Source organism: Adelges cooleyi, unplaced genomic scaffold (genome assembly GCF_023614345.1).
Source record: "Adelges cooleyi isolate 19-005CV unplaced genomic scaffold, UGA_ACOO_1.1 ACOO_flye_CR_arks_rails_tigmint_CR_PRNA_9, whole genome shotgun sequence".
Lineage (NCBI taxonomy): Eukaryota > Metazoa > Arthropoda > Insecta > Hemiptera > Adelgidae > Adelges > Adelges cooleyi.
In genome coordinates, this window is record NW_026096579.1 from 12,749,162 (window position 1) to 12,776,678 (window position 27,517).

A 27,517-nucleotide genomic window follows, 5' to 3' on the forward strand; every position below is an offset into this window, starting at 1 on the left:
GATATTCGATATTATTATCGTTGTATATTATAATAATATAATATAACACCTAAGTGCATGAGGATTTTCCGTATGCTCGCATCTTCGTCAGTATTATTCTCGCCGCATACGGTACATTCGTCGAGGCCGCTGCGATGCGGCTAATCCGCCGTAAAACGTACACCACGTGCGACCAATAAATATGCCCGTGTACAGCTGTAGAGTATTTTTCTTTGCCCGAAGAGAATACCTTATAGATAGGGAGTGTCGCAGCTATACCGGTGTTGTAATAGGTCGTTCAGAATTTTTCATTTCAACGCGTCCGTTTAAATATATATATTATTTCCTCCCAACGACTACTGCGACTCGCACGGGGATAATAAGTAAGGGGTTCCGTCAATAATAATATTTATGTACGCCTGACCGGGTGGAATTCGAATAAAGCTGTTAACGTCGTCGGTTGCCTTATCGTTTTCCCCTAGATCGGCCCTAGAAAAAAAACATTATTACTGGAAACCCCCCTTTGGTCTACACTATATATACATATATATAAAACAAAGCTCCCCACGGCCCCAAATTGTCAGCAATCTAGACTATACTGAAGTATGAAGTATTCCTAGTTAGACAATGTGTCATTAGATTTTTTTTATACACCGTGTACTAATATATTGAAAACCAGTAATTCAAATGTTTTGCGTTAATGGCCAAGTCAGAATTATCCAAACTATTTATATCTAATTTTTTTTAAAAAATCTATTTGTGTTGTAACTCATTTACCCCACCACAAGCATGCCTAATGGGGAAAATAATCAAAACATTAAATAATGTAATGTTTATCAATGATTTATATCAATAAAAAAAAACTGTCGGTTCTAAGGAAGTATTTGAGACAGATTCAGTTTACGATTATTATTTAAAAATTATCATTGTACATTACAGTTTGGTCCCATAGGCTCTACAATAATTCATCTTTACGGCTTCCTTATCACACTATAATATTTAAACTGCTTTTAATGCAGGCATATCTGACATCCGACCGAATTCGTCCCAGATGTCAGATTCTAATAGTATCAAACTCTTATCTCATCAAAACTTTCATACCAATGCGACGGTATATTTAAGTTTTATTAAAAACTCTGTCGTAGATTATCAAAACTTACTTCGCTTTAAACCAATCATATTCGAACAACGCCGATCGCATTTTAACAAAGTCGTCTTTTCCTTTACAATAATAACATCATTTTTTATATTTTACGGTCTTTAAAAAAATGCCTGTAATGTATTACGTTTATCATTTTTAATTTAGTCAAACCGCTTCAGTTGTTACATCGTCTTATCTACTGATTTTATAGTTAAAATACTATTAACATTAACACTAAAGATTTTATAGAAATCGGAGCTCTTAAAATGTATCTTTGCTGGCACTGGTGCTGGCGTACAGACATCATAATTTTTCGACAAAGACCAGAAAAAAAAAATGTGTATAAATTTTCTCGGTTTTCTTTCTATCTTTGCTTTTTCCTCCGCCGTTTTCGAAACGGTTGTATTTATTTATATATATTTTTTTTTTATGCCCACACCGCCGTCGTCGGCAAGCTGTGAAAAACAATTAAAAGATAAACTCTGGAGGCGGCGTAACTTTGGCCGTTTATGTGTTTTTGAATGGATGCCAGGGATTTTCCGGGTGAACGCGGTGGTGCAGCAGGCCGAGTGGAGCGGCGGGCGCCGCCGACAGATTGTGTGGAACGAACGGCCGGAAGATTTCTGCGCAAAGGCATCGCGAGCAGTGCGATAAAACTGTGATAGGAGAAAAACCACGGTGCCGGGTTAAGGAAAACCCGGGGTGAAGACACTCCAAGGTTGGGGGGGGGGTAGAAGAAAAAAAATGATTTGGTGCAGTATAGCGGTTGAAACGGAGAGGAGGAGGAGGAGGAAGAAAGAGAAACTGTGAACGTCGGTATTTTGATTCGATTTGCCGGTGAGACGTGTTCTGAAACGGTAAAACCGGCACCGGATACCACGGTGGGAAATTGTTTCCGAACTCGTTGTGAATGAAATCACTCGATTCCGGTCTCATGTACGGTGGTGTTTTACCATATGGATAGACATTTAATTTTGGCCGCGAAACACGTATCACATAAGTTAGGGTCCGTTACATCAGGTTGGTAACATGTGTTGCGTTAACCTATCGGATTGTGTACGTTTATCATAGTGCCTGACTTGGTCGACCAACACACGGGCTGGACTACTCGGAAAGCGAAACGGACACCTTCGAAGCATTGCCAGAGATCTGGGCTTGGGTTTCAACAAATCTCTCACTGAAAAATATATTTAAGTATTTTGAAAAGCGCTAATTTTAAGTTTTCAGTATCCCAAGTATCCCTAACTTTGGCTGTGTTTAAGTTACGCTATACGACATAGCTAAAGTCCTTTTCTAACCATTGTTGTACAGTTACTGTTATAATACCGCCCTGGCATACTTTTCCCCATTTTTCGCGGATACATTACGGGTGTGTAGCGTCCTCTTAATATTAGTGTCTTGAAGTAAGCTTACATAACGTGGGCCGGTTCTATAAAACAATGTTACTCGTCAAAAGCGATTTCTATAATATATTACATTATATTGTCGTTTATTTGACATGTCAAATTGTGTTTTCTCGACGGCCTTGTATGGTGGTTTTGTATGCCAACACCGTGTGGGTGCCGCCTATCAAATCCCAGGAAGAATACACAAGGATGGATTTTCTGTATTCGATAAAGCGCCGTCTACGCTTGCCGGCCGACTTTTGATTTTCACTGCAAAGTCAATACATGTGTAGATATAGCTATTATTCAGTCGCTAAAAAACTATTTATTATTTATTTTTTACCCTCCCGAGGGACTGTTAAAATGCCGTAAACGGGAACGCGCTCCGCGCGATTTCCAAATATTTACTCGATTGGTTTTGTCAAAAGAACAACACAAAAAAAAAAGAAACACTATATTGCCACACCGATTGTTTGCTTTCGACAACAACCAATATATGCGTTTGCGAACAAACGGAAAAATTGAATCACAACTTTCTTATGTTTTTTTAGACGGTCGGTGTACCGTATCAAACCAATTTAACGTTGCGCCTTCTTAATGTCGTTACACTGTATATGGTACCAATAGTGCTAGTCTTCAAATATCCCTCTATTTCGTTTACAAAACGTCTGTTGACTTGAATCAGGTATTTTAACAAAAAAATCCAATTATATGTAATTACGTTTGGCAAGATAACCCGTGTTAATCGAATAAAAGTTTAGAATGTCGCACAAATGAGCAATTAAAAAAACACTTTATTTCATTTTTTTAAGCGCTGTTCTAATTGAATGTCGCTGTAATGAATCACTCCTGTATTTTTTTTTTACTTTTTTTATACTCAAAATGACAACTTAGTCAGTATATAATATAATAATGAGCTAGTATTCTATTTATGAATTTTCATTTCATTTCAAAATCGTTCATAGTTATTGTACTGTTTTTACCTTAGGCTAATAACCAAGCCAATAAATATAATATGAAATAATGTAATAAAAACTATCAAACGTCGTTGTTGTAATATTACAGCTGTTGTTAAAAATATTTTATTGCTGTAACATTTCTGAACAATCTTCTAGGTTGTTGTTGAAATCGTAGAAATAATTGTTGACATTCTAAAGCATCGACATTCAGTTGTATAGAGCATTCGCCGATAGATTAAAGAAATATTGTATACGGGTATATTTACAAAAATATAATACATTATTGTAAAGCCTATACCTATTCACTCTGCCTCGAGATCGAAGTACTTAGTTTTATGTACAAACAGATATTAAATGCAAAAGCAGAATACTCGTGCTATTGTCGAAAAGCTAATAAAATACAAATATTATTGTTATTAAAAGCAGAAGTCGCGGTGATATTTTTATGTGCTGTCAATTCTCCCGGGGGAATGGAAGTGAATTTTTAAACCTCAAAATATAAATAACTTGACAGTTGACATTTTTACTTTATTTTTTTATTGACGTTTCTTCCAATAGTCCACTACGAGGAAACTTATAAACTAGAAAAGTGTATCTAATAAAATTTACATTTCATTATTTTTTTACTATTTTATATGATAGCACACGTATATGAAAGCGAAGATGTGATTCCAAAAGTGTAATTGAAATTTGTATTATCAAATCGAACGGGTTTTGGAAATTAAATCAATCCCCTTACAAAATATATGTTTTCGTTGATTTAAGGGGTTTGTTAGTATATGTGTACGTTATACGCAAGATTATCGCATGGTATTTTATTCTTGAACTGTATGTAGTCTGAGCACACATGCGTTAACGTTAAACATTATATTTTACAGGCATCGCGTAGGTGTACAATCAAAACTGTAGTAACGCGGTATGCTTAGCTGCGTGCTAAGACATTCGATCGGCCGCTCGTGTACTTGCTCTAAGTACATGCCAGGGATTCCACATTAGCATCAAGTCCGATTATGTAAAGTCTTGTCTCGTCTGAATTGAATATCCACGTAGGTATTAATTTGGGTGTCTCGACTCTCGTCTAAGAGCGCGAACCGTCAAAACAAGCTGTTCGACTCTGATTTGGTTCGACTCGGCCGTTCATCGCCAAAGGCTTTGTTGTGCAGAGTTTAATTATTAGACTCGAACCGCACAAAAGACGATGTCTTTAAGACGCGCGTTCTGACATATTGTAATCCGTGTCAAACGCAAGCTATAATATTAGTAATTATCAGTTATTGTTCGCGTTGAATAGATGTAAATTGAATTTATTATACAATAATAGTAGTACCGTAGTGTACTTATAAACCACAAGGCGGATATAATATCAAAGAAACGCCGTTATAAAGTTCTTATGTGTATATATTATATTATATTTTGTTCGACCATACCGTACATATTATTATAATATTGTAACCTTTTCTTAAACGACATAATATTAGTAATGATTGTAACGTTTTTCGTTCCATATAATAATATACATATATACCTAGGCACCTGGTTTTGATGGCTTGCCAACTGCGTTCGATTTACTTTTGTTTTTAACGTTTAAACGAACGCCAACTTTGACAAAGTCTCCCGTCTCGTATTGTGTTTGTATAAAGCTACACCGAGTCGGTTTAACCCTTACAAGACGCCCCTTCGCCATTATTTATTTATTCTTGCTTTATTTCACCACTCGGTCGATTTGAAATAAAATATAAGCTCTCGATACACATCGCCTCTTATGTAAATCTCTGTTGTTTCAAAAAACAAACACACGGCTGTCACTTTTTACCTCGAACAACCTGTTATAGACAATTTCAATCTACCTATACACATTTCTATTGTGTTGCGCGTTTCCTGAAATCAAATCGAAACACAATTACAATCAACAACTCCGTTATAGTTAATAGTGTCTATTAATCCACTTACAAAATACTGGTCAGTGTTAGCTGTTGTTACAAAAAGCATATCACTCGCTATACTCCAACTATTATCATCTAATTGCATTAAGCAAAAACACCTGCAAAATGATTGCACTAATAATTTTATGTTCTCCTCATATTCTTCTGCGTATACACCATTGACCACTATTTGAACCATCCCTGTCTATTTAAGTACATAATTATTAGTCATAATCGTATTTTTATAATAGTTCACGATTAAAAAACAATAAATGTTTGAATTTACATAAGCCAATGGAACGTCAACGACAAATTATGCTAAATCATGTTTAGTTTTGGGTAATTTTTCTAAAATTTGAATAATGTTTTCTCTCCCTTTATGGATGAACATAGATTTATCTGTTGGTTTCGCATGGTTGGCTGCGTTCATCTTGGTGATTTTCAACTAAACAGATCATTGGACGTTCTGCATGTCGTGGATATCGTTTGTCGCCGAAAAACTAGAAACACATGGACCGTTATCTATGTACTCGCGGTGATACCGATTAGGTACGATTTGCATGAGGTAAAATACTAATCACAATAATTGCTGTTTTAGTACATCGATATCGTAAGAGATATAATTTTATTTTAATTTGTTAGAAATTAAAATACTGGCGGTTCGAATGTACCTCCTTCTTTATCGTCTCGAGGCCACTATAGCTGATAGCACCATTAATTATTATGGAACACTTGAACGATTAAATCTATTGCGATATCTACAAGTCACCAACAACTGAACAACAGTACGGTTTTACGAATAAATTCATCAAATTCATTGAAACCTGATGAATCGCTTTCAGCGATCAACAGCAGTAAAAGTTTGCATAAGATCGAGTGCAAAAATAATGTAGGTAAACAGTCAATTTTCAGGTTTTTTCTCCTCGATGAAAAAAAGAGTGTCTCTAATTTTAAGGCTTTTAACGACAGTGCTGCACCTACAAGTAAATGTATTAAGTTTTATTTTTGATTTCGACAAGAAATTTATAAGGAATATTTATCTGGTGTACACCTATGTAAATAGTCACAAATTTAATTTATACGCAATTCTCACCCCCCATGGGGGTAGGATTTTAGCCTCAACTGTTAAGACCTTTTATAATGATTATGATGACATTACACAACAGCGTTACGGCCTTAGTTTGATGAGACGTACTGTATTACATGATTTTACAAATAGAAGATAACGTTAAGTAGGTTTTTGAAAATGCCAGTCTATCAAAAAGAACAATAAAACTGAGAACACATTTTATGAATGAAAGGCGATTAGTGTTCGCCTCGGAATTATACTTTAGTTCATAATGTACTCTCGCTTGTAGCTGCGTGTTTTATTGGCCGATTTTCGACGTTATCGGTGTAGAGATTAATTAAAGATGACTCTTCTGCCCCCGTCGCATTGATAGGGCAAAGTTTAAACCACGCAACGTCAAAGTGAATAGTAATGACATTAAAAAATGTATTAGCTTGTCAAAGACGACGCTTGAGTAATAATAAATTTATTCCGAGAATAAAACGAAGGTAATGTAAGACATGATAGAGCCACTACGTTGTTGGCGTGTACAAACAAATTATTTATGTAAATTAATTTCGATTTGAACAAACTCCGTTTAGTATATTTTAATCCTAATTATAATATAATATGTTCGGGGTAAAAGAATTCTAGCTTTGGTCAATAATGAAAATGCAACTGTGTACCGTACTTATTCGAGAGTTGGATTTTTTTTTAATTTTAAATTTTAACTTTTATTCTGATTAATGATTGTTAATAAATAACGAGAGCTGCTTTCGTGCGCCGGCTTTCAGCTTACTACTCGTGGCGACGACAATGTTTATTGAGCCAAAGGACTTGGCATGTTTGAACGCATTTGCCCCGCCGACCCATTGTGTTTATTTGTTTTTAAACGTCGTCATCCATTAGAGATATTAAATAACGGCAATGCGACGACGTTTGAAAGTAATCGCGTTGATTATATTATATTATATTATTATTTCACGTTTACCGTCCAGTACACGACGACCTTTATTTCATTAAACGGCCATGTGGGTTTTGTGAATCACTTGAAACGAAGAACGGCAACTAAACGAATTTTGACATGATACGCGTACAAAAGGGATAAAGCCCAACGATCCGTTTTGCTGCGTTTGATAACAGCTACAATCCATGTGACCTGATCCGGTCAAGCCCCGCCGCCCACATCTCCGCCAATGTTATTGACGTTGTGTGTTGTTGTGAACGTAAGATCTCGGTTCTTCTAAAGTGATAACGATGAGACGTAATACAAGTACAATTAATATTGGTTTTAATGGGTCTGATTCGACGTACGGTTACAAATACCAATAAAGCACGATCCGTATACGCCTTAAATGAAACCGTTTACGAGGAATAGTACATCTCTATACACAATGGCCAGAGGGCAAGTATATATAGGACGGATGTAAAAATAAAGGCACGCTGAAAACCGGAAGTCGATGTCTCGTACAACAATAATCTTATACAACGTACCTACAATATATAGTAACTAGAAATAATGTTACACAATGTTTGGGTTGAGAGGATTTTGTTCATTAAAATATTATTAACCAGGGCTATACCTAGTACATATTGTACATGATGTAGAAGGCGGCCGAGTTAAGTGGACGGAGAATTTAGGGGATAGCCCGGGCCGGTTGGTTTCATCTCGAAGGAACTCGGTATATTTTAATCGATCGACTTAGCTGCCCAAAGACGACGACAATGGGCCCGGGGCTTCTTTCTTTGCTGCAGTTAAATGGTTTAGGCGGGATATTACTCGGACTGAGCTATTTTATTCCCTCTAGCCACGTCCCCGACTTTTTTCTTTCTTTTTCTTCAAAAACTTAACGGCAACTAACCTTACAAATTCAATTCCGGCGGCGGTCGGACGTGACGGACCGCTTAAACAAAACGAGAAAACATTTCTTATCCCTTCGCTCCTTTTGTTCCCGGAATAAATGTGTAGTAGAAGTCCTGTGGGTTTTATTATGATCCACCTTGTGAATTTTGTATATTTTGTTCTCCTGTCCAAAACATTTACATAATATATGTTCTCTTAGCCTTTGCGAATCTAGATTTCAATTTAACTGCGCGTATTGATTGTTTTACGGTGAATCCTATTTTTATAACGTTTTTATTTATTTATTTTTACAAACATAAGATATATTTACATTAATATTTGCGGTCAAAAACAAAAAATTTGGATAAACAATACAGTTGCTATACCTCATGTATACAGCATGACCCGAACGACAGTTGCAACTTTTAAACATCCAGTTCTCACATTTGACACGTTTATTGTATATATCTTTAAAGAATGATTTTAGAAAATCTTAACAAATCAAATTCAATATTTTTTTAAGTAGTCATCGCATTAAGGCCCTATTTTACATATTATATTATGCACCGATAACAACTATAAGCCTGAATAAACCACTTTTCAAGTTTTCATACGGTACAAGTATGTGTTACACATAGCCCATTCAAACTTATTTAACTATTAATTATTTAATGAGTAAATAAATAAATGATGGCAATTAAAATAATACTGAAACCTTTACTCAGTTTATTAAACTTATATTTCCGTAGAAAATTTAATTTACAAAACTATGTATTATACTTGGCCGGAGTAAATAAAGTCCTTTAAATTAATAATGAATATCACTATGATTCAGGTTTTTATGTTATATGGCAACGCAACGTGTGTATTTAACAACAAAACCAAATTTATTTTTACATCAATAAAATCAATTAATACATGTGATTTTAAAACACATTCAAACAACATAAGAAAAAAACAATTGAAATTGCTACAATATGTGACATCAATAAGTCATTTAATTGTAGTTCTTATCTATCACTTTAATATGGATTTGAGTAAACGTGAACTGTGAGATTTAGTTTTCATACACATTTTTGGATTAAATCAGTTTGTTATTCATTTGAGAACAGCGCATTTTTATTGCACGGAAAAATTTACATTTAGACAGGATATCACGAAAAGTTATGAACAAACTTTTGGAGATTTTGTATTTTTAAATGTTTTTTTTTTTTGTTATGGCTTAGAGTGAAATCTATTTGACACTCACTAACTTACACGAATATAGCTTGAAATAACTTATTACAATAATTTTTGTATACTTGCTGTACATAAAATTGGAATTGTTAAAGACAACTAATAATTGTTCTTATTTAAATTTGTTATTATTAATTAAACACAAAACAATCTCCGGCGTCTGTTCTGTCTACATTCGATCAGCAAAATAACATATCGATATTTTTTGTTATGGATTTTATTTTCCTAGCTACATCAGAACCTATACTTGGACAAAAAAATAATAATTATTACAACACAAATAGAGAGGGTTTAATTAAACACCTACTGGGCAATGTGGCGTTCACGTGTTTGTGTAATGACAAACCAGAAACTTCTTGAGTGTAATAATTACACTACTTGAGCTCGGTGTTGGAGCTAATACTCGTATGTGGAGTACCTGCCTATCTGTGAACAATCCGTCGTCGCCCGAGACGAATAAATGCGGTCCCCGGGGAGGCGGGATGTTGTTTTAATTGATGGGCTGGGAAATTTTAAACTGGCTATCCGAGTAAATTATTGTGGTGGCGTCAAAAGGAGAAGGACCGACGAAGACGGAACGGCGGGGGAAGACGCTGCTAACAAATCGCGGTTTTCGTCGTCGCCGGGAGTTGTCGGAACTGCTTTTGCAAAAGCTGTAATGTTTAATTATACTTGACAAGCAGCCGCCGCTACAGCCCCCGCCGTTGGAAGGGGGTGAAGTGTATATTATGCGAGTGTGTGTGTCAGAGAGAGAGAGTGTGAGAGAGATAGAGTAACGGGGCGGTAAGGTGCATTTGGAAAAGGTAAAAAGGGGAGAGAGAGGTTTTGGTGTTGGCGTGCCAAGGTCCATTAATTATTTAAAACGAGCGGGCAAACAAGAGACAGAAACAGAATGGATACACGTCCGCGAAACACAGACCGACGATGCTAAATAAACTATACATGTATAGAGGTAGGTATATAAAGCGCCATCAGCAGACGTCTACCGCCGCAATTGGGATATTCTTTCCACCGGCTCTGCCACCTCATTTGTTCGTGGTTACCGGCAGGAGCAAAGAGTGACACAAGTCGAGAGAAGTCTGCCGGTGTGTACCTATCTTTTACCCACAACAATCGGTTTAACGTCTTGGCATCAAGGTTACCCGATTAACTTTGCAATTTGTTTTTATTTTTATTAAAGTACAATAATTTATACGCATAGTATTATTATTTTAATAAATATAACATATTTTTGTATTCATTATAGACTTGTCGGAAGTGTCACGGATAAAGACGATTGTTAGACAAAGCTCAGGTAGGCAGGTTTCGACTATATGTAGGGAGAAGTGAGGTTTAACTACTTCGGTTAGGTTTATGACAGGAATTTAGAACCTTGGGTTTTATGTCTCATTGCTCTAGTATGTTGCCTTTACTAAGAAGAAAAAAAAGAGCAATATTCTTGTGTCTCGGCCATCGATTGGGATTTGCTATAAGTTATAAAACTCGTTTAATGTTTTTTTTTTCTAAAGAAGTGATCGAAATTTTTCGGAGAGAGATTTAATAACTATCAATGTAATTTGTTTAAGTGTTTTCATCAATTTCGAGCTCAGTTTACTTGTGAACGAAAAATGACCTCTTAATGGTTTCTGACGCTTCGCTAATGTGATTTTATTTCTATGCGTTAAAGTTGAAAATTGATATTTTATTACATTTTTATGAAGCTGGTCTCGTTTTACTGTCGCAAAGAAATTTTATCATCTATTTACTGTTGATCGTCATTATTAAGTAAATACTCGCATTGTAATAATTTTTAAACAAAAATGTTATGTTCTTTCCCATTACTTAACAAGAAAGTGTGCTATTTACCCCAGATTGCGGACGAAGGAGGATAATGTGTTTATTTATTTGTTTTATTTTGAAAAGTTTCTATTGAAAATGTGTGTTCCACAAAAAAGGTTATCGATTTACCAGGAAGAGCATCACGGTATCGTAAATTGTTATGTTTATAGTAAACTAAAAATTTATATCTTTTTTAACTACGCACTATTTGTTTATTATAGGCTAAATTGTTGGCACACATAGAATAATACAGTTTTTTTTTGCCTCTATAACGATAAGGTCTCATAAAAAACCAAATTTAGTGTTGTTTTTTAACTCGTAAATACAACTTTTGAATTAAATAAAATCTCCAAGTAATTCTATTTTTCCATTTTCACAGTGACGAAATCGGTTGGGCCATTACCGACTATGTGTCTATGTATATAGCATATAGTACCAATAGTAGTAATAATAATAATAACGATTCTCTTAAGTTTTAGATTTTAACTCTTAGAGAAATTAGATAAAATTAAATTTAAGCTTTCCATTTAAGTGGGGTGAAGCTGAGACCGTTTTCCATGCGTTTTCGGGGGGCTTTGAGGAACACTTTCTTAAAAACAACTTGACCCAAATGAATGATTATTTGTGTGCCTTGAAGCAATTCATCTGTTCTGGTTTACTGGAAATAAAAACTAAATGTACCTTAAATGACGAAAAGCTTGATGTTACAGGAGACGCATGACTCTGGTATACCAACAAGTATCAACGGTCGACCTTTGGCAACTTAAAAAACTATGTAAAGTGTTTATTTTTTACAAGTGTACAGTGCTATACAGCGTTGGTTGTTTGTACTCAGGAGAGTAGCCATAATTTCTTCTAATAATTTAAATAACGTTTTCTATGTGTATAACACATTTTTAGGATATATTAGAATTAAGTATACATACTGAAATTTCAAAAAACAAATTTGCCTTTTGTAGGGGATAATTGGAAAGCGGTATTTCCTGTTTTAGTTTATTTAATGCGCAGTATATGAGTTAAGGCTTTTTTCATTTGTTTTTTTGTTTAAGTAGAATTCTTCGTTTACATTTTTGTTTTTATATTGAATACCAGACAATTCAAAGTAAAAAAAAAAACATAAAAAGAGGGTAGGGGGAATGGTCCTGTAGAAGAGATTCTGAGGAATTCAAATCTGTATTCAGACTATCGGTACGCTGGAACAAAAAAAAAAAAAAATTCCTAAACTGTGCGTTAGATAGACAAAGAAAAAGGAAATACCTCTTTGCAACCCCCTTAACTTTCCGAATTTTCTAATAGCACTGGGTGGAACTAAGGAAGTACTCGGACATCCCGGTAAGAAACTTGCGGGACGTTCCAATCTCACCGACGTCGAATGTCCAGGTAGAATATGATCTGCTTCGTCGTTTAATGATTCTCGCCAATTGGTCTTTTTAATGGGCACATTTTAAGACGCCAATAACGCCAATAATGCCAATAAGGGATTACTATTTGTACTATTTGTAAAGACTCTCGTTGAGTATGAAAACACTATTCGTTTACATTCGATAAGACATTAAGATATCTGCGCAGGATTAGTGTCATAAGCAAAACATATTATATTCATTGAAAATAAATGATACTATCATATTGTAATAACGATTATTATTTTAAAGCGCACTGTGATCGAAGACATTATCTTATAACAATACAAGAAACGGTTTATAAGCCGATAAATATAATATTTATTATTATAATACACAAAAACATATGCGCTTAATAACTATGTATATACGATTGTTTTGTATTGCGCCGTAATAACGATGCAGATGTTTTCCATTGGTTTCACGACCCTATTCCATAATAATTGGACAACACATGGCTTCGTTTTGACGGTAATAATCGTGGAGTTTTCAAAGTTTGAAAGAGTAATAATAATTGGATTGTTCCAGACTTTAACAGTACTTTTAGCGTCTCGTCACCGTGTACAACACAGTATTCGCGCCTTGCAACAATTATTATTATTATTATTGCGGTTAATCGGGGGCATGGCGTAAAAAAATAATAACAATAAAAAACAAACAGACGCGTGCCCCGGTAATGACCCTTTACGGATGGTGGTAAAAAACGCGTGGCGTCGGTGAGTTGGCATAAAAAAAAAAGAAGCAAATAATATCATCAATAAAAATGCCATGTGGCGACGTCATCGACGTGCGGTGGGCGCCATTTGGTAATGTCGGTGTGCGCGGTTATACTGTCCGCCTATTAAACAATACAATACTGATATGTATGCGATGTAGGCAGGTCCGGTGCTAAGAAATATGCAAGGGGGGGGGGTGTCAAAATGAAGATGCCGACTTTAAAATTTGAACTGCCGACTAAAATATTTGGGTACTTTCGTAAATATTTTATGATATTTTACATCACAAGTAACAACTTTTTTACTAAAATTAATGGGAATTAATAATTGTTGAAAATAATAATTTTTTTGACTTAATTAATTCTGTGGCTTGGAGCAAGTAGGGCCAATGTCACTTTTTGCAACTTTCGGAAAATGAGCTTTGAAGTTTTTATTTTCCATTAGGCTCTATGTTAATTTTTGTTATCAAACTCTTTATGAGTAATTCATTTTTTGGCCTCAGAGTGTGATTTTTTTACAGTATATAAAGAATGATTCAATTTTTGCAATTAGCGGACTAACTCGTTTATGCACTAAATTGACATTGGCCCTTCTTGCTCCAAGCCACAGAATTAATACAAACAAATTTAGATAGTACAAGTAAAAAAACCATCATAAGTTAAACTTTAATACGGCGTTTTTTTTAATGCGGACTATTTCTTTGTTATTTCTTCCAAATCAATTATATCGAGAATATCTCTCGTGGACTTTAAAATCGTGAGGGTCATTTTTTATAATTTTTAAAAAAATAAAAATAAGGGGAAAAATGATAATGATGTGGTATTGTTATAAATTGTAACTAGATTGTTTTGATTATTAAAATGTTTTTCGGAGCATAGAAATATTTTAGACAGCTAAAAAATTTATCTATTACTAAATTTTCAGATCTCAGTCACCAATACTAAAACAATTTGAATGTACTACTTTAAAAGCATTATTTTAAAAATGTTTGAGTTTATTTAACATAATTATAATGTATTGCAGTTGAAACTGCAATTTAGCCGAGTAACGACGGTTGCTGTTTTTTTGAACAACTTAAGAAATAGGAGGAAATGTAGTATATTTACAAAGTCGATCGGATTGATGAAAATTAAAAATTTTAACGCTGAAATATTTTTAAATTTTTTTCTTCGGTCTACATATCTATGGAGCTAAAAACTTAAGTTTTCATTTGGAGAAAAAAAATCTGTGTTTATTATGTTATTTTGTATATGGGATGAAGATACAAATATTCAATATTAAGTTTTAAAGGTATTGAAAAATATAGTAAAATACGTATATACCTACAAGTATACAAAAAAATTAATTTTTAAAAAACCCATATTTTCCGAGTAAATGATTGTTTTATATCAGATGAACCACCCTGTATAAAAAATTACAAATTCTAACCCGCAACCTCTTGGTCGGGGGCCATGGTATAACCCATCACGCCATCTAGACACATTAAGTGTAGATGGCAATTCTTAGGTATTTAACATAATACCATTAAAATTAATAAACTTTTAAGTCGTATAACCCAAAAACTAATGATTTCTGCAACTTTTTTTTTGCACCATCGGGTTTAAAACATTAAAATACTTAGGTTTCAAGAAAAAAAAAGGGCGTCCGATAATGTAGATTTGTTCCCAATGTCTAACATTCAGTTAATTTTTTGTTACTTAAAAACCAATACGTTTTAACTAATAACTTGACGTAGTTATGTAAAATTATTAACTTAACTGTAAGTTATTTAGGGCTTTTAACGACAGCGCTAATCATGGAAATATTTTTATGGTGCATGCCAAGGTCTTATATAGGCTTTAAAAAATAATATAATATACTTTTCGGGCAAGGGCTCGATCTTTACATTTTACAACGTTAAAATATTATTATATTGGTATAAAATTTAATAATATGCTTCTCGCGCCAGAGAGGTGTAAAAACGAATGGCAAAGAGAACCGTATTAAATATTTTCCTTTTTTATTTCACCATAGTAATTTCGTGTACTCGCGAGTTTATTATTATTAATATATATTTTTATATTTAATGTATACTTGAGGTTTTATGTGAGTTTTGGACATCTAATGATGGCGTCGCCCGTCGCCCCACGTCTATTTGTGGGGCGACCGTAGTGAGTTTGGCAGCCACAGCGGTTTCCTTACTTTTATCCTCGCCGTCGTCCACCCTAAATATACCATATTATATTCTATATATATATATATGTATTTTATTGTGCGGAAAACGTCTTGTTTTCGGACTTACCCACCCTTGGGAGTTTCTTTTTCTTTTTATTAAAGTTTAATTCGTTTTTTCCGGGAAAAGCTAAAAAGAAACCAAAAATCGTTGCTATAAAGGTCGCTAAGCGATTTTCCTTTTTTCTTTTTATCGAAAAAAAAGAAAGATTAAACGTTTTTATTCTTTTTATTTACAAATCTCGGAAATCAAATGTTAAAAAAAAAACCTTTAATATAATATGCGAATAGAAGCGCTTGTTGATATTATATTACTATCATAACAAAAACCCACCATATTGAACTGATTAGATTCTATAAAATAAAACAATAAAGTTACCTAATATAAGCCAATGTTTAGAAGAAAAATGTTGTTAGACAAGAACTAACAACGCACTTGAGCTCCTTTTTTGTTAAATGTTAAAGCGCGTTTCAAATATGACTCCATCATTTAAATAAAGTAACAAATATAAAAAACTACTATGTTGACACTTGTCGATAAATATAATTTTATCCAATTTTAAAAATGGTTACAAATTAAATTAAAAGTACATTAGTAGAAATCAAATATTTGTCTCATATTAATTAGAACAAAAAGTAAGATTTGTATGTGTATAATTTTTACTTCGGCTTATAATTTGTATAAACTTGAATATAATTCTTGCATATTTTTAATAAAAAATTCAATGATCAAAATACATAGTTATATTTCTCAGTAATTTAATTTTAATAAATGTTTTTTTTTTTTTGAGTTTTAGTAATTATTATATGCAAGTTCAAAAAGATTACATACGAATTCATTTTTTCTCTAAAGTACGTTTTAAGAACATTTCTTTAGTTATTTTACTAAAAGATTTTCTTAGTAAAAGAAAATTACTTTTGGAAATAACTAATATTTCTTCGAGAAATACTGTCATGACTTATTTTTATCTAACTGATGTTTAATTTTAAATGTACGGATATTACGATTGTTATTTTAAAGAACTTTAATGTTTCAGATACGTCAAGACCTTTCTTGCTAAAAAGAAGAAAATATCCAGTTTTAAGGTAAGAGAAATAAAATAATACCAATAACAAATGTCTTCTACATTACAAACTACAAATAAATTGGGAGTAATTCATCTTAATCATAGTAAAATAAAAAATATGTATAATTGAGAGGGTTTTGACTTAAAATTAGCTTGTGTTTTATTATTATAATCATTATTTTGTTATATTTTTATTTTTAAACCGCTATACTACATCATTTTTCATTATTTTCGAAAAAAAACAATGTATCAATATTATGTACTTATATACACCAATATATTATTCCATCGAAACTTATCTTTTAACATTAGAATATACTTCTTTTACGCAAGACAGCAAGACAGAGTTGCCGTAATCCGTAATCTATGTGCATATATTTCAAGGTAAAAGTAAACATGCACTAATGCACTACTAGTGTATATACTGGAATTGTGCCCGGCTGAAGAATGGTCGCGGTTTATGTTTTATTCCGGTTTTGTATTTATTTATTTTTCCCATTTTCATCTTCATTCGTCCAAATGTGTTTTAAAAAGCAATAAAGTATTGTTTGTTTTTGGATGAACACTGCGCATCTAGACTGTCCAAAAAGTACTTGCAAACCTTTGGGTATGATGTTTTTTTTATCTAGGGCCTTTTCCATATACTTTGTCTAAGCGATTGAATATTTTTTTTCCCGCAAATTTTACTCAACGTTTTGCGGCGTACTTGCGTTGCCCGGGTGGATAACGCGAAAAAAGGCAATTTTGAAAACTTCTGGCGTTAGAAAAAAATCATTGTACGCATTGTCGGCTGTTTAATCCACCTTAATTGGAACAGCGGTATGCCGGACTCAATAAATAACACGAAGGACATGGCCGCAGAATGAAACTTAAAGCCTCGTTTTGTGTAATGGGAAAAAGTTTTTGCTTTGCGCCCTCCCCTCCCAATTCTAAACCCAGAGCGATTTTATGAAACCGACCATAAATATGAACGTTTTGCGAGCGGCGCGAACGACCGAAGTGTATAGAGGAAGCACATACAGTGAATGATATATTGTCGTGATCCTGTGCGTGCACACATAGCACATTGATGTTAGAGAATCACAGTGTCTTAAATTAGGTAACGTTTATATACACTACTATAGTGTTTGGCAAAAACTTTGTGCCGAATATTTCACAACAAAACAAACACGAACACCCCGCTCTTGCCCCCAACATCTTGTTGCATTAGTCTTAATTAGTAAAAAGCCCTATTCATTTACTTAGTGTAGAATGTATTCAAAATAGTTATGCAGACGACCAAAAAACGATAAGCCCTAATTTCTCGGGATGCTTATCTTAGCTTTGATCTCTTTAAAAATAATTAAATGAAGAATTTTTAGGAAGCCTAAAGCATAACATTTTTCAAAAATTCGACTGATTTTTTTCTTAACTGACTTTATTTCAATGGTAACTCATTTAATTAATCTTTTACAAGATAAACATTATTTAATTAACTTATGAAACGATTTACATAAAACGTTCAAATCATGTTCTTATTTCTTTTACGAGCACTTGGAATCTGCTTTAATAACATTTTGTTGTGTTGGTATTTGGTCGTAATTTTAAATAGTAAATTTTTATCATTTTTTGCTTCTCTTAAACTAGTATCGATACGAATGGTTTATACATTTTTAAAAATGTTAAATACTATCTTAGCGACAAGTTCAATGTGGATTGATCCGATAATATCTCTGCGTACATAAAAATACAACTCAAACCTGATGGACTACTACATACCATATAAACGGGCTGCTCGTTCTATAGAACTGACAAAAACAAAAAAGCAAAAAAATGTATTTTATGGCACGAATTGCAATTAATTTTAAATGATCCTCTTGAACGCGGACGTATTTTTGAAATGTAATATTAGTTTTTAGCGATTTTTGTGATAAAAAATGTAATTTATATTTTATCTAAAAATTGTTTAAAAAAAAAGATCCGATGCTCTTGAAGTACACGGTACAGCTCATCCTATAGCAGGTACAAGGCAGTTTTTTTTTGCAACAGTAGCGCACTTGACACTTTAGCGGCGACATGTGAACAACACAGCATAAAATATAGCATATTTTTTTTTGTGCCAGTGTATAATTAGACACATGATGAGCGGATAACGACTTTTGAAAAATCTCTCTTGTGTGGAAAAACTCGTGACCCCGATGACTCGCGACCAATGGAAGCACCACGGTTAAAGTTAAGTTTAATTTTAATTTGTTTTGACTTCTTCGTTCGCAAAACCGATTCATTAATTATCTCAAAACGTATTAGCGACGAAAGGTCGATAGAGACGTGAGTTTTGCATTAATCAATACACGATACAATTAAGTAGAATTATTTTCTTATTATTTACGGTGTGCATGTTTAGAAAATGTTAGTATAATGAGCAGAATCCCAATTTAATTGTTACTCCCATTCCTCTTAGACTGAGTGTCTACAACGATTCACAACGTGCATTATACGCTTCAGAATAACTACATATAAATACATATGTATGAGTTCAAAAAAAAAATTGATATACTATGTACTTTTCAGGATTTCTCTAATAATTCATCGAAAACTATAACAATAAAACATATATTATTCATATCTTTTAAATTTAAAGTAATAAAATGTATCACACTGTTATGAAATATTGTGTTCATGATTTACAATCATTTTTGACAAGTATATGTTGAAAATATTTAAAATTACCTACAGTATAGTTTACGGTTTTTTTTTGTTGGGTAACAAATTATGCCGGATGTACTTAATGTCTGAAACATAAATTCAAAATAAACGTCCAAGTTAAATTCCGGAGGATTTTTCGTTAAACTTACTTTAGACCTGTGGGATCGTCTGTATAGTAAGAAAATACACAAATGTTTTTTCTTCCTTCCTTTTTTTTATTATGCCGGGCTTCGTGCTTTTCCGTTAAAGAAAAAGTAACTCTAATCCAACAACGACATACAGTAACGAAAAATAAATAAAAGTGTTTTACAGTAATTTATGTGGCTTTTTTACCGAATGCTATGAAAATTCTCGGAAGAATGGTTTTCCTTGGCAACAATTCATTAAGAAAATTAGCTTTGTGTGACGTGATCGTAGATAGCACCTCATACCTGCATTTGCCAACAGATCAGAACATGAGTAATTAAACTTTTTTAATTATCTAACACATAATATACTATGTGCTATTTTGTATAATCGACCGTAATATCATCAACCAGCCACAGGCTATATGAAAACTATATTTTATAAAGTCTGTGGTAAAGCTATGTATATATTTTGTTGTCGAAGACAACGTTTACTATACGTTTACTTTATAATAATTACATTGGTTAGATATGAACCTATGCAGTGCTGTATATTTTGTAAACTATAAACGTTGTTCCGCTAAGAATGAAAATATGAACTCAATACATACAAAAAAACGCATTAAAATATTATAAAATCAATATCTTTTCAGTTTCGCATCAAATAGTTATATTTGTTTTTACATATACAGCGAATAAATAGTGTAGTGAGCATAATAAGGAAATTACTTATTGGCATCTATGGTGGCTTATAGAAGAATATTTATGACTCTACAATAACTCCTGATTAAATTGTTTTAAGTAGTATTTAATAAGGTTATTTTCCGTAATGTAAGCCTTCCAAGAACGAATAATTAGTGCGAAGTACATTTATTAGGAAAATTAATTTAATTTCTTTCGAACTTTTTAATTATTTGATTCTTTATTATTAAAATTTTTGTCCACTATTTATTTAATAGCAATTATTAATAAACCAATAACCCTAGTTGTAAGTACCAATTTAAAAAAATAATGGACGAAGCTCTTTTTTTGCAATAATCGGTTCAATTGTTATTAAAAAATAAATCAGCCCTTCTATAGTGTGGTATAGTGCGCGGACAATTTCACCAGAAGAAAATATATTCAGAGGAGAGGAATAACTTTTCTTTTAAAACTACCTTTAAATGTATATCAATTCGTTTTTGTAAATCATTGGACAGCTATTTATAATAGTATAATAGCGAACGAAACATGGTAATGATAAACAGAGTCTTCGCCGTGTTGAACTTATGGCATGATTCAGTACAAGTACAGTGTTCAACCTGTATTGAATTATGTTACTTCAGTTATTACCACAAAGCAATATAAGCATGAATACAAATTAATGTAAATTAATTATTAACGTTACGAATACTATTGAAATATTTATATATATATTTGAATTTTCCTATATTCTTAAGAAAACCAACAAAAAAACCGACTTGTATCCGGACGATAAAGATATTTAGCATGATGATTTTGTTTGTTATTAATTGGTATTATAAATTCTGTGGCATCGTAGCTATCGCGAGACTGGTGGTATTATTAAATATTTAATGACTTCTGATCTCGAACACCGTGACTTGGCATTTAAGTATCATATTTCATCTCGATTATCGAAGTTACTAGCGGGTAGGGCTGTTTTGAATGTCACACACACAATAATACAAAAAAAAAAATGTGTTGCAAAATGACTTGCAAAATTGTATAATCGATGCACGAGGGTAGTGTAGAGTGTAATCGGGCGGTAGTGCAGTTGACAAAATCGCAAGGGACGATGCGAAGCGCACTGAACGTTTCGTAGGTGTGAATCATTAAAGGACATATTATTAATAATTTAATATTTCAAAAGGAAGAAGTGTTTCGTTGATGGTTTTAGCGTCAGTTGGCGAAGGCGTCAAGAACACAAACGCATACTCCGGCTGCGACAAAAGACACTCGTGGGCAATTAGTGACACTGCAGCCGTAAACGAGAGAGGGGTTATACTTCTCGAAGGAAGTATAAGTAAGGGCGAAGACGCAAAAAAAAAAACCAAGTTTGTATACCCGCGCGACGATAGCGATAGCGTGAAAAAGGGGTAGAACACTCTCGGTGAAAAAAAGTGTTTAAAAAAAAAACCAAGAGAACCATTATACAAAAGCGTCAGAGGTCATGCGTATGTGTAGGAACAGGACAGGACACAGGACAAGGCCTGAGGAGTTTGTCGAGGGGTGACGTAAGGACGGCGAATAATAATTAAAACGACCGACGATTCTGTTCACTCCGCCGCCACTATGAAAAACGTGAGACAAATTTTTGAAAAGGTCTCTACCATTATTATTATTTTCTTTCTTTCTTTCTATTTTTTTTTTTTTTTTAATCAGCACTTCCAACACGTAGAACCAAACCACCATATTCGTGGTATTACGATTATTGTGTGCGTGTGAGAGCGATATTTTAATATCACCGGCAGATGTTCTCAACGGTAGAGTTGTGAAAGGCCGTTGGTGGCATTTTTCGCAAATAAAAATGTTAATGAGACCCGACTACTGCCTATACTGATCATTTATAATAGGTAAGCGAAAGTCACGTGTAAAGCGAGCACAAAAGGATTTGATAGAACCATAGCCGAACAACGAAAATTCCCAGAAAAAAATATTAACACCAGAGCTTTTAAATTTATCACGTTTCGAACACAAATCAACCCACTTTAATAGTAAGTGCAGCTGTAGCTTATTCAAATCATTTCTGTTTAATATTTTACAATTTTTTAAAAATATATTGTCACATTGGAATCGATTTATTATATTGTTTTAAGCTTATTATAAATGCGATAAATAAACATGTTGACGTTAAAATCACTTGTAATTTATTATAATCCTTGATTCAATTTGTACACGGATTCAGTTCATGCGATTACACATCAAGGAGTTGTTAGCATATAAAGGAATATTGGTGTTTAAATAACTAGTTATCATGCGGTTGTGCGTTTTCGTTAGCTTACACCTGAAAGACATAAAATTGACAGGAAAATAAAATATAATTATAATTTATAACTACTCCTCCGCCCAAAAATATCTACTAGCTAAACTGCCAACATAATATATGCCTTTTGGACACTTATATTGTTTTTAAGAAGGTTTTATTCCTCTTTGTGGATTTTATTTTAGAGTTACACAATTACAATAGAACACAATTAATAAAATAATATTAAACGGTTTCATTAACCTATATGGTATATTGTTTTTTTGATCAATTATATTTCGTGAATATACTGGTTATAAAATGTATTTTTTGTTTTAACTAAGCCGCATATTCGACAAATAAGATTTTATATAAAGCTGTAATGCTTTAAAAAAAGCCAATCTGAATGTGTACTAAAAAAAAAAACCCCTAGTAAATGGGGGTAAACATTTTGACACAGTGTGGTTAATATTTTGAAAAATGATAATGATGATCGCGTTCTACTTATATTTTTACAGAATATATTCTTTTAAATCCATGTGGTTTTTCCCTTTTTTTTTTTACCTATCTGTCGCCAGTGTAATAGGTTTCACGTATCTCGAGGGCTGATGACCTCGATATTATATTATTATACATCCTACAGGAACCATTAACCGGCCCTCGCGATTATGATCTCCTCTGGGAAATGAGAGATGATGAAAAAAAAAAAGTTTTACATGAAAAGGACACCATAATGAAAATGTATGTATGTGAAGTTTATAGACAAAAAAGCCGGTTTGGATGGATCCCTAATACTTTTGGAATCTCCTTGGATATTACAATAATAAAATGATCGAGTTTTTGATTAATACTGGGTTTTTATATTTTTAAAGTGAGCGATCGAGACGTATACAAAACCTAAATGTAGTGGATCGTTATCACGGTGGATTTATAAATCCACCTTGGTCAATTTCTTTGGAAATTCTTTACGCGCTTTTGGCTTATCGTTCGAACCCATAATGTTTATTTCGGGGAAACAAAATGTACCTACATCGGTTAGAGGGCAAACGAACGAGTATCAGACTTACTAATAAATTTTAGACTCTGCCATCGAATCCATTCATCTGATATAGGTACACATCACGTACCTTCGAGTACACGCTTTGTTGATAGGCCATCGGCGTGACGTAATGTGTTGCAGATAATGTTTTATGAGTTTCTAAAGAAATCGTGGTGTGAATGCAATTGCCTTTTTTTTATATATATAAATCGAACATTTGGACTTCTAAATTTTCGTTAAATAAATGGTATCGCTGTCGGAAATTTGAAAAATCAAATTTTGCATTACGCATAATGGATTTTTTTTTATAAATAACGAGCATACATCAGTAGGTACTATTTGTATAAACTATACATCTGTATAGTTTAATATCTATACTACATATTATCTTCTGATCACCTCTAGGCGGAATTTAAACACATGCTATTAGAAAATTGTAAATGTTTTTTTATGTAGACAAATCACATTCAAAATACTTCTCTGAGAAGATATCGTTTTCACATATAGAACCTTTTGTGTCTAAGCCCATGATCCAATATTATAATAATATAAGTCTTAGAATATAATTGAAATGAGGTTTAGTGGAACTACCTACACACGTTTGATGTGTACCATCATCAGATTGCTAATCTTCTTGATTACAAATGACGCGTGTTATAATATTTTCTAACCACCGATTGCCATAAGGTTAGTCTACACTTATTCGAGCTGTAAAAAAGTAATAACAATGGCGGCGTTTAGTGTATATAACGGTTAACTGAGGTAAATAATTGTTTTGCGTTCGACTGTAGACAATATTATATACTCTTATATTTTTGACGTTGGGGGATTTGTAGAAAATTGAAAAAATAAAATCCTCCGACAATCGACAGAGAAAACACTCAGGGACGTAAGTATATTAAGCTGTCATTTGCCGCCGCACAATGAAATTATAATAAGTTGAAAAACGATAACGACTGTCAAACTCCGAGTAAATTGAAAAGCTATATATCTTCCACTAACGGTAAAACGCGCTACTGAAATAGTTTCCAAATGTCGCTACGTAACGTAATTATTGGTTATAATTTCAAAAGAGACTTAGTTTTTTTCCTCTGGACCATTTCCACGTATAATAAACTTGCCGAGAGAAAAAAATAGAGTATTTGTCTGTTTAGAGTCTATTTAGTGTCTGTAAGTATATGTTTGAAATTTATAAAGTCCGGTTTTATAAAAAAAAAATTAACAGCTCCGTTGCAGGTTGGTTTAGTATTGAACTATTTTTATATTTTTTAACACTCAAGTATAATTACAACTTGTGACTGGCGTTCAAAACAACATAAATCACAAATTTTACTATCATTAACTCGTATAGGCTTACATCAATAGTATCTGGTACGTCGAATGAGGATTGAAAAAGTTGAGACCTGAAGTTTTTAACTCAAGGACGTTTTCCTTATAACTCTGGCAGTCAACTCCAGCTACTAGTTCACAATGTAATTAAACTAACAATAACATATAACTTGCATTTCTTGAAAGACAACCCGCTATCATTATAATATTGTGGCTACATAAATAGTTTTTTTTTATATCTATCTGAATAAGATTTTATTTATGAATGTGTAATTAAAATTAACTTAAAAAGTACATCAAGAACTACCAGTATTTTATTAAATAGGTTTATCTGGACTTTTTAATTAATTAACTATTTAGTTTTTTATTTAAAAATTGTTTTTTTCTACACAGTTTCTATATAGACTGTGCAGGCTTTAACGACTTTATAACAAATCCAAACGTACTTAAAAATGATTTTATGACATTTAATATTGTATTAAAAAACATTGGTTAGTTTTAAGTAGATACCGTTTGTACAAATTATAGATTAAAACCAGAAACGTTCAAATTTTCACTAACCTAACATTTCTCTACAAATTATGCATGCAGGTAAGCTACAAAAAAAAAAAAAATAATAATTACTAAATTGTATTTGTTTTCCATACTTGCGTGAGGCTACTGCGGAATTGAATGGAGTTTTCTACTATGGATTACTTCAAATGTGGTCCTGGTTACTATAGTTCGGCTTATACCATAGTATACTTTATTGCGAAAGCGGTCGGTTCAGTTTGCACTTAACATTTAACATTAAATTACAGATAAGTCCGAGGCGGTAGTTTATATTTTGTACTCCGGTTGGAAAATAATGGTGTTTTTCATCACTATAATATTATGTAGCGTAGCTGTTGAAGGAGCAAAGGCAGTACCGCGTAGTCGTGGATATTTTCTTTTTCTCGTTTTCGTCTTGTGATGGCGCATAAATATTGCATGCAAGATGGTCGCGAAAACCGGAAAGAAGCGCACGGATTTATTGAACAAATATTGTTTTTTTTTAATGTTTTTTTATTAAGTATTCAAAATGTATACATAATGTTCACCCCGGTTATTTTCCTTATGCCTTGTTTTTACGACAATGAATAAATAAATTAATTTCCTCGCGTCTCGCCCACTCACACGGGAAAAACTTCGATAATACCTTATTTTAAATAATCCCTTGGCCCTTTATAAGCTTACACAAGCGACGACGCATCGAGTGCTTTGAACGAGAGAGCCTACATATACATAAAATCCGGGAAGAAAAAAAAGAGATTCGTTTGTTGTTTTTTTTTTGCCCTTCCTTTTCTTCTGACGTGAACAACACAAAGCCTATCGACACATTTCTCCCCGTCCGCCATCCCTAACGGCCGGACTACCCCGCTCGGTTCGTTAGGACTCGAGTTGTAACTTTTTTTTTTTTTTACCATACGAATCCTGTTGTGTTTTGCGCTCAGTCAAAATACACGGTGTTGTCTTTACATAATATCATATCCGCGTTGGCTGTGGGTTGTGTAAATTAGAACCCGCGCCGATGTCGTCAAATGGCCGCTGACAGCTGCACCTCATTACGGCATAACATATATTTTCTGCGTTGAATACTTATACCTATACAACATATTTTGGCAGCCCGCAGACCGTGAGTTATTGTAATATTATTATGTTTTCGGGGAGGGGGTGGGGAATGGGTCGTGTCGCCTATAGATGTGTTATTGCATTCCGTTCCGGAAAACGTTTCGGCGAAATATAATATAACGTTAGGAATGACTTCCACTGCGTATTCATTCCCCACAGGTATGTGACTTGTGCACACCGCGTACATTTTGTAACTACCGCGAACTCCAAGAGGTATTACATATATTAAAAAAAATATATATAGCTCTATTTTTAGACTTGTACGAACTTAGCGTTTAATTATTATTTTCGAAAATTCGATATAGGTACACGTGTCGTACCTACCTAGTCACTTCTACGTACTGGGTTATAAAAATATACATGAGGGAAACTCGTTTTTAAACAAATTGTTTTATCTAAAACCGATGTGATATATAATTCACATATTTTTTATTTTCCAGCGTTTGGTCGTGTAGGTATACATTATTTAGTCTGCTTGCAGCCCACGAGTACGTGTTTGCCTTTTCGAGTTTTCCCTTTTAATCTTTAATGTAACTCGAAATGAAAACGACAGAGTAAAATATTAAAGATATTATGTTATATAGTAACGCAGTATTATATTTGTACTTAAGATATATAAAGTATAAAAAATGGACAACTGCGGAGGCCGAACATTGTGGTGTATACAATTGAGTTTATTGAATTCGCTTCCTTTTTAAATAACTTACCAGACCAGAACGTTCGCAACGTTTTTACCGTAGTAAGTTTTATATAGACAGAATATTATTATGTTCAAACCACGATATTTTTATTTCGACTTCGGTAAAAACTGCATGACGTGCTAAACAACTTGGGTAGGTGATGAATCATAGGATACATATTTATATTATAAATGAGTGTAAAAAGATAACCCTCGTAAATGTGGTTTTCCTATCGTTAACAGGCTACAGCAAAGCTGATTACCATACACTTATATTTTATATACAGAGATTTTCTCATTGTAAACAATAACACCAAACAATC

At 33.2% G+C, this 27,517-nt stretch overlaps 1 protein-coding gene across 2 annotated transcripts in view; it reads left to right on the top strand.

The window, feature by feature from the left end:
* Positions 1-27,517, top strand: part of LOC126846871 (semaphorin-2A) — a 247,954-nt gene that overhangs the window by 53,427 nt on the left and 167,010 nt on the right. For both annotated transcript variants that reach the window (XM_050586705.1, XM_050586706.1), the window contains exon 3: positions 16,696-16,744. The gene's annotated coding sequence lies outside the window, so the exon portion shown is untranslated. The remainder of the gene's footprint in view (positions 1-16,695; positions 16,745-27,517) is intronic.